This window comes from Calliphora vicina, chromosome 2 (genome assembly GCF_958450345.1).
Source record: "Calliphora vicina chromosome 2, idCalVici1.1, whole genome shotgun sequence".
NCBI lineage: Eukaryota > Metazoa > Arthropoda > Insecta > Diptera > Calliphoridae > Calliphora > Calliphora vicina.
Window position 1 is genome coordinate 131,526,515 of NC_088781.1, and position 19,984 is coordinate 131,546,498.

Sequence of the window (19,984 nt, forward strand, 5' to 3'; positions counted from 1 at the left end):
TTTCTACTTTTTGTTCAAAATTAGTTAATAATTATCAAAATTGTAACTTCTTAAAGCAAATTTAATGAACGCTAATATGTTTGAGTAAAACATTTTTATTCAATTGTATTCTACCTTCAAAAGTAATAAATTTTAATATTTTAAAAAAGTAGTATTTCTACTACTATTTGAAAAAATGTTTAAAATTATTTATTTAAAATCATTTAGTCATTGTTAATACTTTTAAATACAAATTATATAAAATTTTCAACTTTTTTTAAGAAAAGTAGCAAATAATTTACTACTAAGTAAAAAATCAATACATAAAATTTTATATTCTTAACATAAATTTTTAAGCAATACTAATACTGCTTCAAAAATTAATAAATTTCAATGTTTTTAAAAAAGTAGTATTTCTACTACTATTTTTAAAATGGCTAAAATTTACATTTTTAAAAACCCTTAGTCATTCTTAAAAACATTTTGTCAAAATTTAGTAGTTTTTGTTGAAAAGTTTTTTCTGTCTTGACATAATTTTCTTTAAAGATTTTTTTCTATTGACATATTTTTTCTTAAGACATTTTTGCAGTCTCAATAAATCTTCTACAAATAAAATATATTTTTGTTGACATTTTTATAAAGAAGACTATTTTTTCTGCTTTAAAAAAATTATTCTCTGATAATTTCTTTAAACATTTTTATGTCTTGACATTTATTTAATTTTCTCTAAACAATTTTTTTTTGTCCTGACATTTTTTAACAAAATTTTTCTGTCTTGGCATAATTTTCTCTAAAGATGTTTATTTATTGACAATTAATTTAATATAAAGTATATTTTTCTACCTTAACGTAATATTCTCAAAGTAAAATTTATATTTCTATGGGAAATTTGTGTGCATTGAAAAATGTTCTCTCTTGACATAATTTCCTTTTTAAATCATTTTTGTCTTGACAACTTTTTCTCTAAAGGTTTCTTATATATCTGAAGAAATTCCTTCGCCTTGAAATATTTTTTCTTTCAAAAAATATTTATAATTACTATTTCTGTAATGACATAATTGCAGTTAAGGACAATTTCTGTCATGACATTAATTTCTCTTTATACAAAATTGGTGTTTTGAAATTATTTTTTTGAAACAGAAAATGTTTAATTTTTAAGGAATAATTTTCTAACTTGACATAATTTTCTAATTATATAGAATAATTTTCGGTCATGTTATTTGCTCCATTGATATTTTTACAACATTTTTCATTTGTTTTACTTTAATTAATAATTTTTCACCCTTTACCTTCTCAAACCAAAGGAAACCCAAAAAGTTTATTAGAAATTTTAAACCCTAAAAGTATGCTTATTAATTTGTCATTCTCGAATATTAGTGAAACACCACAAAACGCCATAAATTCAGTGTGCTTAGCAAACATCAAAGAGCTAAAGAAATTCATTTTACATTAATTACATTTGCAACTACTAGAGACTACAATTATTAATCAAAAATGTTGTTTGCTACTAAGGGACTCTTAGGAATTTTCTATGATATTAAAAACCAAACAAATTTATAAATATGCGTGTCTTTAGAGACCACTAAAAACAAATTTTCCAATAAAAGTAGCCAATAAATATTGAAGGTCAGGCTATGAATTCAATATTATTTACGCAAATAGTAGAAAATTACATTCTGGCTACAAATTAATTTTATTATCTTCATGAAAACCTACAAATTAGAATTCTTTATATGTACGTTATTGGCATAAAATAGAAATAAAAAGAAACAAAGCCAAAAATCAAGTGTAGGAGTATACTTTAGGGGGCAAATGTTTTTGTTAAGCAAAGAAAAGCATAGTTCTAGGGGGGTGGGGTTGGTCGAAGAGTAACACTAAAGCGAATGAAATAAGTATAATTTCTCGAAGGAAATAAAATTTTATGTGAACAGGAATATGTACAAGGAATACCAAAATATATGTGTATTATTTGTACTATATATTTCATTTAGTTACTAGGGAAAAGTGTTGAAAAGTTTTAGCTTAATAATAGAGTAGAAAAATGTTAAATTTGTTAAACTGAATTTACAAAATCTATTATATATTTAAATATTTATTTTACTGTAATTTAATTTGTGTTTAAAATATGTTTAATTTTATTATAATTGAATGATTTTTTTATGTATTTTCAGGTTTCTTAGGCTAAATCGTAATTGGACTAAAACGTAAGTATAGACTTAAGAGTCAGATTTGTATCTCTTTTTACCTAATTTTCTATATATAAAATATTTTTGTCTTGACATAATTTGTTTCTAATAAGAATATATAATTTGTTTCTCCACAGAAATATATATGTCTTGACATAATTTTGTCTAAAGAAAATGTTTACTAAGAGATATTCATCAAGACATAATTTTCTCAAAAGAAAATTTTTCTGTCTTGACATAATTTTCTCAAAAGAAAATTTTTCTGTCTTGACATAATTTTCTCAAAAGAAAATTTTTCTGTCTTGAAAAATGTTCCGTCATGACAAGTTTTCTCTGCATAAATTTAACTGCCTTGTCAAAATTTTGCCTAAAGTACATTTTCGGGAAATTTATTACAAAAATAGTTGCTGTATTTAATGTCATGACATAGTTTTTTTAACATTTTTCTGTCTTGTAAAATTTTCATGAAATAAATTTTCTTTGTTGACATAATATTCCCAAAAGAAAATTTTTCTGTCTTGACATAATTTTGTCTAAAGAAAATTCTTACGAATTTTATTACAAAAAAAGTTTCTGTCTTGACACAATTTTCTTTTATGTCTTAAAATAAACATTTTTGTCTTGACATACTTGACTCTAAAACCATTTTACTATCTTGACATGATTTTGTCTAAAGAAAATTCTTACGAATTTTATTACTAAAAAAGTTTCTGTCTTGACACAATATTCTTTTATGTCATGACATAGTTTTTTCTAAAATTTGTCTGTCTTCATACATAATTTTGGCTAAAAAAACTTTCAGGAATTATAGTACAAAAAAATGTCTTGATATAATTTTGTCTTGACATACTTTTCTCTAAGATAATTTTACTGTCTTGACATAATCTTATCTAAAGAAAATTTTGTCTATACAAAATTATTATGTCTTGAAATAAACAGTTTTGTTTGACATACTTGACTCTAAAACAATTTTACTGTCTTGACATGATTTTGTCTAAAGAAAATTCTTACGAATTTTATTAATTCTTACGAATTTTATTACAAAAAAAGTTTCTGTCTTGACAAAATTTTCTTTTATGTCATGACATATTTTTTTCTAAAATTTTTCTGTCTTGATAAATTTTCTTTGTTGACATAATAGCTTAAAAAAAATTTTTTTGTCTTGACATAATTTTGGCTAAAAAAAACTTTCAGGAATTATATTACAAAAAAATGTCTTGATATAATTTTGTCTTGACATACTTTTCTCTAAGATAATTTTGCTGGCTTGACATAATCTTATGTAAAGAAAATTTTCAGGAATTTTATTACAAAAAAAAATTGACACAATTTTCTTTTATGTCATGACATAATTTTGTTTACTGTAAATTTGTATGTCTTGACATAATTTTCTTTAAAAAAATTTTCTTTGTTGTCATTATATTTTATTTTTTAAATGTCTTGGCATAATTTTGTCTAGACATATTTGTCTCTAAAACAATTTTGCTGTCTTGACATAATTTTGTCTTAAGAAAGATTTCAGGAATTTTATTACAAATAAATTTCTGCTTCAACACAATTTTCTTACATGTCTTGACATAATTTTGTCTACTGAAAATAAGTCTGTCTTGACATAATTTTCATGCGAGATATTTGCTTTGTTGTCATTATTTTTTCCAAAAAAAAAAAGACTTTCTGTCTTGCCATAATTTTTTTAAACAAAAATTGTCTTGATATAATTTTCCCTAAAGAAAATTATATCTATGTCTAAAGAAAGCTTTTCTATCTTGACATTTTACTTCTTAATATTAAGAAACTTAATAAATTATCTCTCTCCTTTTTTACATACTTTTATTATGAATATAATTACTTAGAAATGTCCCTTCAAGCTAAATTCTGAAAAGCTTTTATCTTTCTTTCTTTTTTGCAACTCATCTCTTTGCTAATTTTGACATCTTAGTTAAACTATACTTACTTTCTCCTCTATCACATGATTACTTTTGTAAATATTTCAAGCATTTTCTTATAATTTAAACTTTTGAGTTTAACATATTTCCCTCTTATGCATAATTTCTTTTTCAAAACATTTTAAGAATATTAAATGCAAAAACTTTGCCTTTAAATTTTCTTTGTAGCTTAGGAAAAAAAAAACAAAAACAAAAAATTTCTTTTCTGGAAGCTGTTCATTTCCTGGCTGTCATGTTGTAAATGTTAGAGTGGCAGAAAAAACTTAAATGATTTAAAAAGTTTTATTAGTTTGCAGCCACACTAGACATACATTTACTTACAATGTAAAAAAAGTATATATTTTCTTTCAGACAGCGATTTGTTTGATAGTTTGAAGGATGATTTAAAGAAGAAAAATGAATTTTTAGAAGGAAACAGCCTTAAAGGGGAAATGTATATATATAACTTCGGTTTAAGAAAGAAAGTTCTAGTTCAGGTTCTAGTTCACGTTCTAGTTCAGTTCTAGTTCAAATGTAGTTCTATGTATGTTTTGTATGTCAAAATAATTTTGTATGTCAAAACAGATAAATTTTGTTGACAGAGACAGAAGAATTTCGTGAAGACATATATTTTTTGTCTTTAGCTATGAATTAAGTATGTCACAACCGATTTTTTTTGTAAAATTTTCTTCTTCCCAGATTTTTATTTAAATATCAAACCATTTACTTTAGTCAAAATTATGTCAAGACAGAAATATGTCATGACAGAAATGTCAAGACAGAATTTTTTTGTAAAATTTTCTTCTTCCCAGATTATTATTTAAATACCAAAACCATTAACTTTAGTCAAAATTGTGTCAAGACAGAAAAATGTCATGACATAATTTTGTATTTATTTTTTTTATCTGGAGAATTTGTAAAATTATTCCTAGAAATATCAAACCATTTACTTTGGCCAAAAATATATCAAGACGTAAATATGTCATGACAGAAATGTCAAGACCGATTTTTTGTAAAATGTTCTTTTTCCCAGATTATTATTTAAAGAACAAATCAATTTACTTTAGTCAAAATTATGTCAAGACAGAAATATGTCATTACAGAAATGTCAAGACAGAATTTTTTTGTAAAATTTTCTTCTTCCCAGATTATTATTTAAATACCAAAACCATTAACTTTAGTCAAAATTGTGTCAAGACAGAAAAATGTCATGACATAATTTTGTATTTATTTTTTTTATCTGGAGAATTTGTAAAATTATTCCTAGATTATTATTTAAAGATTAATCAACTTTAGTGAAAATTATATCAAGACAGGCTGTCGTGACAGAAATTTACTTTAGTCAAAATTATGTCAAGACAGAAATATGTCATGACAGAAATTTACTTTAGTCAAAATTATGTCAAGACAGAAATGTCAAGACACATTTTTTTTGTAAAATGTTTGTCTTCTCAGATTATTATTTAAAGACCAAAAAAATTTACTTTAGTCAAAATTTTGCCAAGACAAAAATATGTCATGACAGAAATGTCAGGACAGAATTTTGTTTATAGTTTTATTTAGAGAATTTGTAACATTGTATTCTTCCCAAATTATAATTTAAAGACCAGAACATTTTACTTTAGTCAAATTTATGTCAAGTCAGAAATATGTCATGACAGAAATGTCAAGACAGAATTTTTTTGTAAAATGTTTTTCTTCTCAGATTATTATTTAAAGACCAAAAAAAGACAGAAATATGTCATGACAGAAATGTCAGGACAGAATTTTATTTAATTTTTATTTAGAGAATTTGTAAAATTTTCTTCTTCTCAGAATATTATTTAAAGACCGAAACAATTTATTTTAGTCAAATTTATTTCAAGTCAGAAATATGTCATGACAGAAATGTCAAGACAGAATTTTGTTTTGTAAAATTATTTTTTTTTAGATTTTGTAAAATTATTATTATTGAAAGACCAAAATAATTTACTTTGGCAAAATTATGTCAAAACCGTTTTTTTGTAAAATGTTCATCTTAACAAACAATTTAATTTAGTCAAAATTATGTCAAGACAGAAATGTTAAGACAGATTTTTTTTTGTAAAATGTTCTTTCCATATTATTATTTAAAGTGCAAAACAATTAACTTAAGACTTAATTATGTCTAGACAGAAATATGTCATGACAGAAATATGACAGAATTTTCTTTAATACGTTCTTCTTCCCAGATTATTATTTAAAGGCCAAAATAATTTACTTTTCTCCAAATTATGTCAAGACAGAAATATGTCATGACAGAAATGTCAGGACAGAATTTTGTTTATAGTTTTAATTAGAAAATTTGTAAAATTGTATTCTTCCCAAATTATGATTTAAATTAAACTACTTTAGTCGAAATTATGTCAAGACAGTATTATGTCATTACAGATGTCAATACAGAATTTTTTTTTTAAATTTTATTTAGAGAATTTGTTAAATTTTCTTCTTCTCAGAATATTATTTAAAGACCGAAACAATTTACTTTGGCAAAATTATGTCAAGACAGAAATGTCAAGACAGAATTTTGTTTTGTAAATTTTTTTTTTGGATTTAGCAAAATTATGTCAAAACTGATTTTTTTGTAAAATGTTCTTCTTCCCAGATTTTTATTTTAATATCAAAACAATTTACTTTTATCAAAATTATGCCAAGACAGAATTATGTCATGACTGAAATGTCAAGACAGAATTTTTTTGTAAATTGTAAATAATCTTCTCAGACTATTATTTAAAGACCAAAACAATTTATTTGTCATGACATGTTTCAAAATTATGTCAAGACAGAAATATGTCATGACAGATATGTCAAGACAGATTTTTTTTTTTTTTAAATTTTATTTAGAAAATATTATGTCAAGACAGAAGTATATTCTGTACAGAAAATTATGTCAAGAGAGAAAATTTTCTTTAGAAACATTTTAAGCATGCCAGGAAAAAATTCTGTTTAGAATAAAATGAACTTGTTGTTCATAATTTAAAAAAAGCTCCTATTATATTTATAAACTTCCTTAATTTCCTTTGGAAAACCTGAACATCATTTCCTTTAAATTCTTCAACAGTTTAAGATCTATTTAAAGATTTCTTTTGTAATGTTTATTTCCTTTTCTGCAACTCTGCCAGCAAATCTCAACAATAAGGCTTCTGGTTTATGGAGAAAAAAATAAAGAGTAAAAGGAAATAAGTTTATATTTTTTTCCATAAGTTCCCGTAAATTTATAACAGTATTAAGTGTGTGTGTGTAAGATTTAAATCAAAACTGATTACTTTCAAACACATTTTTCCACAATACAATTACAAAAACATAAAACTCTTGTAAACTGTTCAAGTTTTGAGAAAATAAAATAAAATCCCTATGTATTGTATGAGTTAAAACCACAAATGGTTTTTGCATATTTCAAAAGCAACTAGTTGGTAATTGTATCTATAGATATTATAGTAAATTTACATATTGTCATTTTTTTTTTGTATAAAAAAATTGTTTTAAAATCAATTCACTTAAATTTACTGGCTTTATGTGACATGAAAGGCTTTAAATTGTTAATTTATGGGTATTTTTTTTTAGCATTTTATGAAAAAGAGATAATAAATCAGTAAACTTTAAAACATAATCATTGAATAAGTGAGTAAACTAAGCCAAACGAACATTAATGAAAACCTCAAAAACCCAAATGTAATTATATCTTTTATAAAGTTGCTGTTATTCTACAAAATATCATATATTTTCAGCATATTGTCACTATTAACAAAAGCATTTCTTATCCCTATGTGCATCTCATCACCACTTATTACATTCATTCACTCATTCATTCATTGATGCTAAAGAAGCCCTAGTAGTGGATTTTGAAAAGTAGTTTAGATTAACAGCTTTAACACAAAAACTGTATGTATTTAAGCCACATGAAGGCAATTCCCTTGAAAAGTGGAAATAAAGTATAAATTACAAAACAAATATTTGCTAAAAGTATCTATGTGTAAAAAAATGGGAAATAAAGAGATTAAGTTTTTTGAAAGAAAACACAGAAATTCCATAAAATTGGAATTAAGATAGTTAAAGTAACAATGAATTTATACACAAGGGAATTAAATGAAAAGCTATTTTAAGCATTTGAAATTTAAACGAAATTATTTTATTAAAAGTAATATAAAGTCCCAAAGAAGAACATCTGATGCCTTCTCCTACCATCCGCAACAAGTAGCCGTATTTGTGAGACCTTAAATTTTCTCCTCCAACAGCCAGACAAACAATCAAATGAAACCCAAACTCATTAACACATAATGTTGCAAATAAAGTATCTTGCAACCTTCATAAATATCAAACACCTAAACACTAGACTGCCGCTAAATTGTAAAGAGAACAGCTAGAAAAAGCTCAAATTCCTCTCTTTAGTTAAACAATCATTCCACAGAAAAGAAATTCCCAAAAACTCCAAAGAAATGAAGCTTCCTATATAAAACATAGAGAATTTATTCCTGGCAAAATCTATTTTAAAAGTAATATATATAATTTTTGTAAGAAGTAAGTTCAAAATTGCCATATTCGTTTCTCTGTTGCTCCCTAATGTACACCAACATCAATATTAATGTGTATGTAGTGTAGAACGTGTAATAGCCTCATTATTGTCATCTTTGCCAGGAGCAGCAGCAGCACCACCATCAACCAATACCACAACTAGAAAAAATTTTAATGATACGAAGACGAACGTACACGCACATAACCATGTACTTATACACACATACATACAAGTGTTTATTAAGTATTCCAGCAGTTCTGAGAACTGTCTGGGAACTGAAGATTCTAGAACCTTCTAAAAATTCATGATTCAAGCTAATTTGGAACCTTCCAAGGATTCACGATTGAAGCTAATTTGGAACCTTCAAGAGATTCAAGATTGATGCTAATTTGTAACCTTCTAAAATTCCACGATTGACGCTAATCTGGAACCTTCCAAAGATCCACGAGTGAAGCTAATTTGGAACCTTCTAAAGATCCCCGATTGAAGCTAATTTGAAACCTTCAAGAGATTTAATATTGACGCTAATTTGGAAATTTCAAGAGATGTAAGATTGACGCTAATTTGGAACCTTCTAAAGATCCGCGATTGACGCTAATCTGGAACTTTCTAAAGATCCACGATTGACGCCAATCAGGAACCTTCCAAAGATCCACGAGTGAAGCTAATTTGGTACCTACTAAAGATCCGCAATTGACGCCAAGCAGGAACCATCCAAAGATCCACGAGTAAAGGTAATTTGGAACCTTCTAAAGATCCACGATTGACGCCAATCAGGAACCTTCCAAAGATCCACGAGTGAAGCTAATTTGGAACCTTATAAAGATCCGCGATTGACGCCAATCAGGAACCTTCCAAAGACCCACGATTGAAGCTAATTTGGAACATTCTAAAGATCCACGATTGACGCCAAGCAGGAACCTTCCAAAGATCCACGAGTAAAGGTAATTTGGAACCTTCTAAAGATCCACGATTGACGCTAGTCTGGAACTTTCTAAAGATCCACGATTTAAGCTAATTTGGAACCTACAAGAGATTCAAGATTGACGTTAATTTGGAACCTTCCAAAGATGCACGAGTGAAGCTAATTTGGAACCTTCAAGAGATTCGAGATTGACTCTAACTTGAAACCTTCTAAAGATCCACGATTGTCGATAATCTGAAACCTTCCAAAGATCCACGAGTGAAGCTAATTTGGAACCTTCTAAAGATCCAAAATTGGAACTAATTTGCAACCTCCCATTGAAAATAATTTGGAACCTTTTAAAAATCCACGATTGAAACTAACTTTGTACCTTCTAATGATCCACGATTAACGCTAATTCGGAACCTTCTAAAGATCGATGAATGAAGCTAATTTGGAACCTTCTAAAGTTTCATGAGTGAAGCTAATTTGGAACCTTCAAAATCCTCGATTGAAACAAATTTGGAGCCTTCTAAAGATGCACGATTGAAACTAATTTGAATTCTTCTAAACATCCACCATTGAAACTAATTTGGAACCTTCTAAAGATCAACGATTGAAAATAACTTGGAACCTTCTAAAGATACTTACTGAAGCTAATTTGGAACCTTCTAAAAATCCACCATTGAAACTAATTTGGAACCTTGACTTAACCATGACTTAAGCTAATTTGAAACCTTCTAAAAATCCACTGTAGAAGCTAATTTAGAACCTTCTAAAGATACTTGACTGAAACTAATTTGAAACCTTCCAAAGATCCACGATTGAAGCTGATTTGGAACCTTCCAAAGATCCACGAGTGAAGCTAATTTGGAACCTCCTAAAGATCCACGATTGAAGCTGATTTGGAACCTTCTAGAGATCCACGAATGAAGGAAATTTTGAACTTTCTAACCATACAAGTACTAATTTGGAACCTTCTAAATATCCACGATTGAAGCTAATTTAGAATCTTCTAAGGAGACATGACAGAAGCTAATTTTTAACCTTCTAAAGATACGAAATTCAAGGAAATTTGGAACCAAATATGAACCTCTTAAATATCCACGATTTTGAACCATATAAAGATCAAGAATTGAAGAAATTTTGAACTTTATATGATCCACGAGTAAATGGAATTTGAAACCTTCTAAAGATAAACGATTGCGCTGGAATCTTCTAAAGATCCACGACTGAAACTAGTTTCGAACCTTCTAAAGAGCCACAATTGAAACTAATTCGGAACCTTCTAAAGATCCCCCATTGAAGCTTCTTTGGATAAAGATCAACAACTTAAAAATGTGGGACTTTTTTTAAAATGTTATGCTTTTATTTTGAAATATTGTACGATATAAATTTATTCAAAGTATTGTCCATTTTTAGCTGTGATCTTTTCCCATCTCTTTGGCAACGTAAGGATTCTGAGCCAAAAGAAGTGCTCAGTTTTTGAGGCGAAGAACGAAGAAATTCAATATCGGATATTCTGTTCCAAAGTGAAGCGTATCCCAGAAAGAGGGTTCTGCATCCATCGAAACAAATAGTTGTCAGATGGAGCACGGTCTGTTTTCAAGTTTTCTAAATACTCTTTAACAGGTATTACAACATGTGGAGGAGCGTTGTCACGATGGAATATTACGGTTTCATGTCTGGGATTTTTTCGGCCAATTCTCGCTTTAAACGAATCAGTTGCATTCGGTACAGATTCCCTTTGATGGTCTGGTCAGATTTCAGCAACTCGCAATAGATAGGACAATTTTGCTCCCACCAAATACACAGAATACAAACGGAAAAATAATACACTGCCACTATTTAAACTGAAGGGATATACTCGTGTAGATGATGTATAGTTTGATATCACCATAAGAAGACTTAAAAGCACAATAAGTTACATAATGGGGTTGCCAAATGAATATATTAAGGCTCTTTGGAGGTACAGAGAATATACAATTTGATCATTCTTTGGAGACTTGATACAATATTATTATCCTTCGATAATTTCCATCAAATATCAGCCAAATATGTCTATATAAGTTTGAGATCTGAGTGTAGAACTATTATGATACCATTTCCTAATATTTATCCAAAACTATGTATAAACTTTTGTCCCCATTATTGCTCGAAAAACGACCTTAACTGGCAACACTTTCAGTCATATTAAAAACTCCCATTTCCACCATCAAAGCATTCATACATCATTACCATAAACCATTATTTTCCACAGAATTTCAAATTGTCTTGCTATGAATTTTTTGAGTGACTAAGAGGCTGTTTAATAACGCACAACATTAGAGAGATGATTATAATTTTTTAGATATTTTAATAAAACAAAACTCACAATATGGGCCCCGAAAGTATGGTGTGTTTGAGAGTTCATTTAATGACACATTCGGCAAAATTTTAAACAACGGAACTTGACAGACAAAACTATAAAAGACACGAGAAACTACTTATTCAAGGCAGTGACAAAGAGTCATACTCTCAACAGAGTAGAGAAGCAACAGCTTTATACACATACACCACACCATTTAATAATTACACTGTAATATTTTGACAGTTAATGTTTTTTGACAATTACACGCATAGCCATTACAGCCAACCAACAGCCATATTCAGTTACTTGAGAAAATAAAGAAGAAATTATGATTAATTTTTTTTGGGTTTTCACACGCACATCCCAAAATATATTTAAAATAATGATGAGAAGTCATAAAATTTTGAATTAAACTAAAAGAAAAGACACAGAATTTTTGATGTTGTTGGTAAATTAAGCAAAAATTTAAATAATTACTGGGAAGTTTCGAGGTAATTTAGTGAGTTAAAAAATGTATGAAATGTGAGATTTTAATTACAATTGCTGTTAGTGAATTATGTATGTAAATAATAACTACAAGGTGCCGCAAAATGTACTATAATTAACAAAAAGTACTAAATTTTGTAAACAATTTTAAATTTAAAAATATTAAACAATTTTTTTTTTTAAAAAAGTAGTAAAATATTTGCTACTTTTTTTTAAAAAAGTAGTAAAATATTTGCTTCTTTTTTTTAAAAAAGTAGTAAAATATTTGCTACTTTTAAAAAAAGTAGTAAAATATTTGCTTCTTTTTTTTAAAAAAGTAGTAAAATATTTGCTACATTCTTTTTTTTTAAAAAGTAGTAAAATATTTGCTACTTTTTTTTTAAAAAGTAGTAAAATATTTGCTACGTTTTTTTTAAAAAAGTAGTAGATTTTTAAAAATATTACAGAAAATTTATTAAAGATGTGTGTTTGACTTTAAAAATCTTAATTTGAACAATTTTAAAAATAGTAGTAGAAATACTACTTTTTTTAAAAATTTTAAATTTTATTACTTTTTAGGAAGGAATATTGTTGCTCTCAAATTTTATATTAAGAAAATATAACTTTTCATTTTAATTTCCCAAAAAGTATTCAATTTGTCAATTTTTTTTTAAAAAGTAGTAAAATTTTTGCTACATTTTTGAAAAAAAAGTTCATTTTAAAAAAATGTTACATAAAATATATTAAAGATTTGTGTTTGACTTAGAAAACATTTATTTAAACAATTTTAAAAATAGTAGTAGAAATACTACTAATTTAAAAATGTTAAATTTTATTACTTTTTAAGGAGGAATATGGTTGCTCTTAAATTTTATATTAAGAACACATAATTTTTCATTTTAATTTCCCAATAATTATACAATTTGTTACATTTTTTTTTAAAAAAAGTAGTAGAAATACTGCTTTTTTAAAAATGTTAAATTTTATTACTTTTTAAGAAGAAATATTGTTGCTCTTAAATTTTATATTAAGAAAATATAACTTTCCATTTTAATTTCCCAATAAGTATTCAATTTGTCAATTTTTTTTTTAAAAAGTAGTAAAATTTTTGCTACATTTTTGAAAAAATAGTACATTTTAAAAAAATGTTACATAAAATATATTAAAGATATGTGTTTGACTTAAAAAACATTTATTTGAACAATTTTAAAAATAGTAGTAGAAATACTACTTTTTTAAAAATGTTAAATTTTATTACTTTTTAAGGAGGAATATGGTTGCTCTTAAATTTTATATTAAGAAAACATAATTTTTCAATTTAATTTCCCAATAATTATCCAATTTGTTACATTTTTTTAAAAAAAGTAGTCGAATATTTGCTACTTTTTTAAAAAAGTAGTAAATTTTCAAAAAATTTACATAAAATATAATAAAGATGAGTTTTTGACTTAAAAAATACTACTTTTTTAAAAATGTTAAATTTTATTACTTTTTAAAAGGGAATATGATTGCTCTTAAATATTATATTAAGAAAACATATTTTTATATTTTAGATTCCCAATAAGTATTCAATTTGTTATTTTTTTAAAAAAAGTAAAATATTTGCTACTAAAATGTTGTAAAATTTATTAGACAATGTTGTAAAAATGTGTGTATGACTTTTAAAATGGATTATTTGAACAATTTTAAAAATAGTAGTAGAAAACTACTTTGTTATAAACAATGAAATTTTCTATTTTTTTAAATTTGTATGAAAAACTGAACATTTTCGTAACAATTTTTTAATAATTAGCAAATTGTTTGCTACTTTTTAGAAACAGTAGTAAATTAAGTGGTACTTTTAAAAAAAAATCGTAAATTTTGTAAAACTTTTGAGACAAACTTTTTAAAAATAGTAGTAGAAATACTACTTTTTTAAATATTTAAAATTTCGTCAAATTTGTATTAAGAAAGTACAATTTTTATTTTGATTTTTTCAAAAAGGAGTAAATTATTTGCTACTTTTTTTAAGAAATGTAGAAATTTTGTAAAATGTTTGATGAAATATATTTAAAGTGTTTATCTGGTTTTAAAAATTTATATTTAATACTTTTTAAAAATAGTAGTAGAAATACTACTTTTTTAAATGTTTAAAATTTTTTACTTTTTGTGTTAGAATATTATTGCTTGTTGAATTTGCGTCAAGAAAATACAATTTTTATTTTGATTTTTCAAAAAGTAGTAAATTATTTGCTACTTTTTTTAAGAAATGTGGAAATTTTGTAAAATGTTTGATGAAATATATTTAAAGTGTTTGTCTGGTTTTAAAAATGTATATTTAATACTATATAAAAATAGTAGTAGAAATACTAGTTTTTTAAATGTTTAACATTTTTCACTTTTTGTGTTAGAATATTATTGCTTGTTGAATTTGGGTCAAGAAAATCAAAATTTTTATTTTGATTTTTCAAAAAGTAGTAAATTATTTGCTACTTTTTTTAAAAAATATAGTAAATTTTGTAAAATGTTTGATGAAATATGTTTAAAGTGTTTGTCTGGTTTTAAAAATATATATTAAAAGCTTTTTAAAAATAGTAGTAGAAATACTACTTTTTGCAAATGTTTTAAATTTGTTACTTTTTGTGGTAGAATATTATTGGTCTTCAAATTTTCGTCAAGAAAATAAAATTTTTATGTATAAAAGCTTTTTAAAAATAGTAGTAGAAATGCTACTTTTTCAAATGTTTCAAATTTGTTACTTTTTGTGGTAGACTATTATTTCTCGGGAAATTTGTATCAATAAATTAAAATTTTTCATATAAATTTTCCAATAAGTACGAAATTATTTACTACTTTTTTAAAAAATAATACCTTTTTAAAATTCGAATATTTTTAGAAATAGTAGTAGAAATACTACTATTTTTTAAAAAAATATTATGTAGAATGTTATTGCTTTTGAAGTTTATAACACGTAAATACAATTTTTCATATAAATTTTGGAATAGGCAGTAATTAGTTGCTAGTTTTTTTTTTAGAAAATAGTAAATTTATTAGCTCTTTTCTTAGCAAAAAGTAATAAATTTTGTAAATTTTTTGCACAAAGTATTAAAAATGCTTGTATGACATCAAAAACTCTTCTTTTAGCAATTTTAAAAATAGTAGTAGAAATACTACTTTTTTAAAAATTTAATATTTTGTTACATTTTAACGTAGAATATCATTTATTTTGAAATTTATATCAAGAAAATACAATTACTTCAATGCATTTTCAATAAGTTTTAAATCATTTGCTACTATTTAGTAAAAGTAGTAAATTTTGTAAAAGTATTAATGAAATATATTTAACGTGTGTCATTCAATTCAAAAGCTTTTATTTTAACCCATTTTAAAAATAGTAGTAAAAATACTACTTTTTAAAATTTGTAAATTTCATTGCTTTTTTAAGGTAGAATATTATTTTTCTTGAAATTTATATCAAAAAAAAAAATTAGCATATAAATTTTCTAAAAACTTTTCTAGTTTTGATAAAAAGTAGTGAGTTATTTGGTACATTTATTAGAAAAAAAGTAATATTTTTAAAATTATTTAGACAATGTATTAAATAGGTGTCTATACTGTCTATAAAAACGTTTATTTTAACCATTTTAAAAATAGTAGTAGAAATACTACTTTTTCAAAAAGTTCAAAAATTTATTACTTTTTCATGCAGAAATGATTGCTCTTGAAATTAATATCAAGAAAATACAATTTTCCATTTGAATAGTAAATTATTTGCAGTTTTTTCTATTCCTTGAGTTTAAAACTCTTATTAAAGCTTATTTTGTTTTGCCAAAATTATATTGTTAAATTAATCATCCTATTGGCAAATTGGGTCAAGACTATGTCTAAAAAGGTAGCTCACATGCAATTCACCAGTAAGGAAAGTAAGTACTTTTTAGATTAGTTTTTTTTTTTTTGGCAAAGGAAAACCCCATTTTAAAATTAAGTAGACACGAAAATTATGTATAAACTCATACATATAAACAGACATGAACAAGCATAGTCAAATTTGAATTCAAATAGGCCACCTCGAAACCAAGTACTGTTTTATTATCTTCATATTGCGCATGCACAAACGGCACGATTTTTTTTGTTTACTAAACTTAAAATCCAAAAAAAAAAAAATAACAAATAAATAGTTTAATGTTGGGAAACTTTGTTTTTTTTAAATTTCTATAAGTTTGAAGTAATGAAGCAAGACCACAATTATCCACAATTTACCAGCTACCAAAAATGGTAGAGCAAGGAAAAAGCAAAAACTAAGACCCAAACCTACATTTACCAAAAATGGAACAAAAGGTGTTACCCAGCCAAAAGATTTAAAAAGTACTGCTGCTACCACCACTACATAGTAAACTGAAACGTGATGTATATTTTTAGATAGAAAATAATCATAAAAACGCAACAATGTTTTAAATAAGTAACAAAAGTGTTAGGTTAATACCCTCTAAAGTTAGTTAAATGAGGTAAAATTGCAATATGGATAGATTCAAAATAATATTAAAATTCATGTAAATAGGCAAAAGTAACCATAATTTTTAAAAGTAACCATGTGGTTTTGAAAGTCTTGGCTTCAAAGGAATCATTTAATTAGATGCCTATAGCAATTTTAGCAAGGAAATATCAACAATTTTATAAAAAATTAAATAATTTTAAAAAAGTAACCGTTACAATTAAAAAGTAACCATATTGAAAACACCTGATTGACTTATGTTTTTCTGAGAAAAGCTATTATTAAGCTTAAAGCAATACAAAAGTAATAAAATTCAGTTTAAAACTAAGGAAATAAAAAAGTAACCGAATATTTTAAAAGTAACCATATTATTTAATGGCTTAACATAAAAAATAATGACTTAATTGAGATGCTTGTGGCACTTAACACAGAAAAATAGAAACAATTTTATAAAAATTTAACTAGTTTAAAAAAGTAACCGTGAAATTTAAAAAAGTAACCATATCAAAATCACTTAACTTACATATTTTTTTCCTAGAAAATCCGTTATTAAACTTAAACCAATACAAAAGTAACAAAATTTAGTTAAAAAACTAAGGAATTAAAAAAAGTAACCGAATATTTTAAAAGTAACCATACGATTTTATAGATTAACAGCAATAATAATGACTCAATTTAGTTGTCTATGGTCATTAAGACGGGAAAATAGGACATATTTTATAAAAATCTAACAACTTTAAAAAAGTAACCGTAACTTTTAAAAAGTAACCATATAAAAACAGCTTTAATTACCTATTTTCTGCCAGGGAAAACAATTCTTAAGCTTAAAATATACAAATAATAACAAAAATTTGGATAAAAATCAAGAAACCACGAATAAGTAACCGAATCTTTCAAAAGTAACCATATGTTTTTAAGCCTTATTGTGAACACAATCACTTCATTTAAATGATTATAGCCATTAAGATAGAAAAAACCGAAAAATTATGGAAACACCAAACAACTTTACAAAAGTAACCGTAATTTTAAAAAGTAATCATATAGAAAACACTTTAATTACATATTTTTTCCGAAAAAAATACATTCTTAAGCTTAAACCAATACAATGGTATACAAATTTAGTTCAAAATTAAGGAAATAACCGAAAGTAACCGAATATTTTAAAAGTAACCACATGATTTTATGGATTAAGATTAAAAATAATTAATTAATTTAGTTTTCTATGGCCTTTAAGACAAGAAAATAGAAACAATTTTATAAAAATCTAACAACTTTAAAAAAGTAACCGTAACTTTAAAAAAGTAACCAAATAGCTTAGTTTAAATATGTATGGCCAAGAAAAGTTGTTCTTAAGATTAAACTATACAAATAATAACAACATTTAGATAAAAAACAAGAAATCACGAAAAAGTAACCGAATCTATCAAAAGTAACCACATGTTTTAAGTCTTATTTTTAACAAAATCGCTAAAGTTAAATATTTATAGCTATTAAGACAGAAAAAAACTAAAAATTATGTACAAATCCAACGATTTTACAAAAGTAACCGTAACTTTTAAAAAGTAACCATATAACAATCATTTAATTTATGATTTTTTCCCGACAAAATCGATTATTAAACTAAAAATTCCCAACTTTTAGTTAGAAAATCCAGAAATAAGCAAAAGTAACCGGTACTTTTAAAAGTAACCACATGATTTTTAAGCCTTAAATTCAACAAAAGTATTTCAATTTAATGTTTATGGCCATTAATACGAGAAAATACCAAAAAATATATAAAAAATAAATAATTTTAAAAAAGTAACCGTAACTTTTGAAAAGTAACCATATAAAAATTTTGTAATACCATACTTGTTCCCTTGACGAGTGATTATTAAGCTTCAATAAACATAAAAATTCCAAAGTTAGGCTAAAAATCAAGCAAATTCGCCAAAGTAACCGAATCTTTTTAAAAGTAACCATTTAATTTTTACATGTACAATACAATTTTATCAAAATCAAACCTCTATAAAAAAGTAACCATATAAAAATCACTTAATTTTCATATTTTTCCCGAGAAAAACAAATACAAAAGCTAAAGTAATCAAATATTTTTAATAGCCATCCACTTCTGGTCCAATTAGGCTGATTTTTATTAGTTGTCTCGGGACTTTAGAGTTGTTTAAACTATTTTCATAAATTTCCCTTTAAATTTTCTCACTTTTATCCAATTAAATTACATATTAAACAAATAACTTTCAACTTTTCACTTGACTAAATACTTTGATTTTTCAAAGGTATTGTTTTGTTTAAAATCAAATTTCTTATTTGCAGCCAGCCAGCTTTAAAGCTGCCATAACGTGGAGCAATAAAAAAAGACCCACCAATTTTACAATTCACTAAATTTTCAACAACCACTTCAAATAAATCAATGGGGCGTAAAGCACAATTTTTGCAGCTGGTAAAATACAATTTTGTTTTATTTAAAAAGCCAACACTATAAATTGTTAAAAAATATGAATTTTTCTCTCACTATTTTCCATAAATTTAAATAAAAGGTTCATTAAAGGAAACTTAAGCATGAGATGATCAATTAAATTCTTAGAAAAATTCAAGGAAATTATGAAGAAATGTGTAGCATACTTTTAGGTGTTTAATTTTAAAATAAGTGGAGTGGGATAGAAGGGATATTTTTAATTGAGTTTAATTTTACAGAAAAACAGCAAATTAAGTACAGATTTATTTCAAACATTTAACAAATTAATTACTTTTTAAAGCAACACGAATTTTTATTCTAGGTATTAGAAATTATATTGAAAATTTTTACTAGTTTTCTTCTTTCTTAGGAAGTTTTTTTTTTGCTGACTTACTTTTCAATCCATTGTATAAGAAAATTCCCTTTAAATTGTGTGATATTTTCTTTTTGTTCATTCCTCAATTAACTTTTATATCAACATTTGTAATCAATTAATTAATGAAGAGTGATTGATTTAAACCACATACATACTAACATTTATTCTTACCTTAATTAAAACATTATTTATACTTGTATATGAGTGTGATTTATCTTATAAAGACAGATGCTGTTAAACGCCTTAAGGCAGTAAGGTTTGAGTTAATTTATGTGCATAACAATTAACCCCTAAAAGTAGACTATTAATGGAGATTTGATTTACAATGCTGGATAAATGAAC

The 19,984-nt window shown here is 25.2% G+C and overlaps 1 protein-coding gene across 1 annotated transcript in view; it reads left to right on the plus strand.

The window, feature by feature from the left end:
- LOC135950315 (uncharacterized) overlaps positions 1-19,984 on the plus strand; it is a 146,873-nt gene that overhangs the window by 34,978 nt on the left and 91,911 nt on the right. Inside the window, exon 2 of the mRNA XM_065499854.1 lies at positions 2,151-2,183. The gene's annotated coding sequence lies outside the window, so the exon portion shown is untranslated. The remainder of the gene's footprint in view (positions 1-2,150; positions 2,184-19,984) is intronic.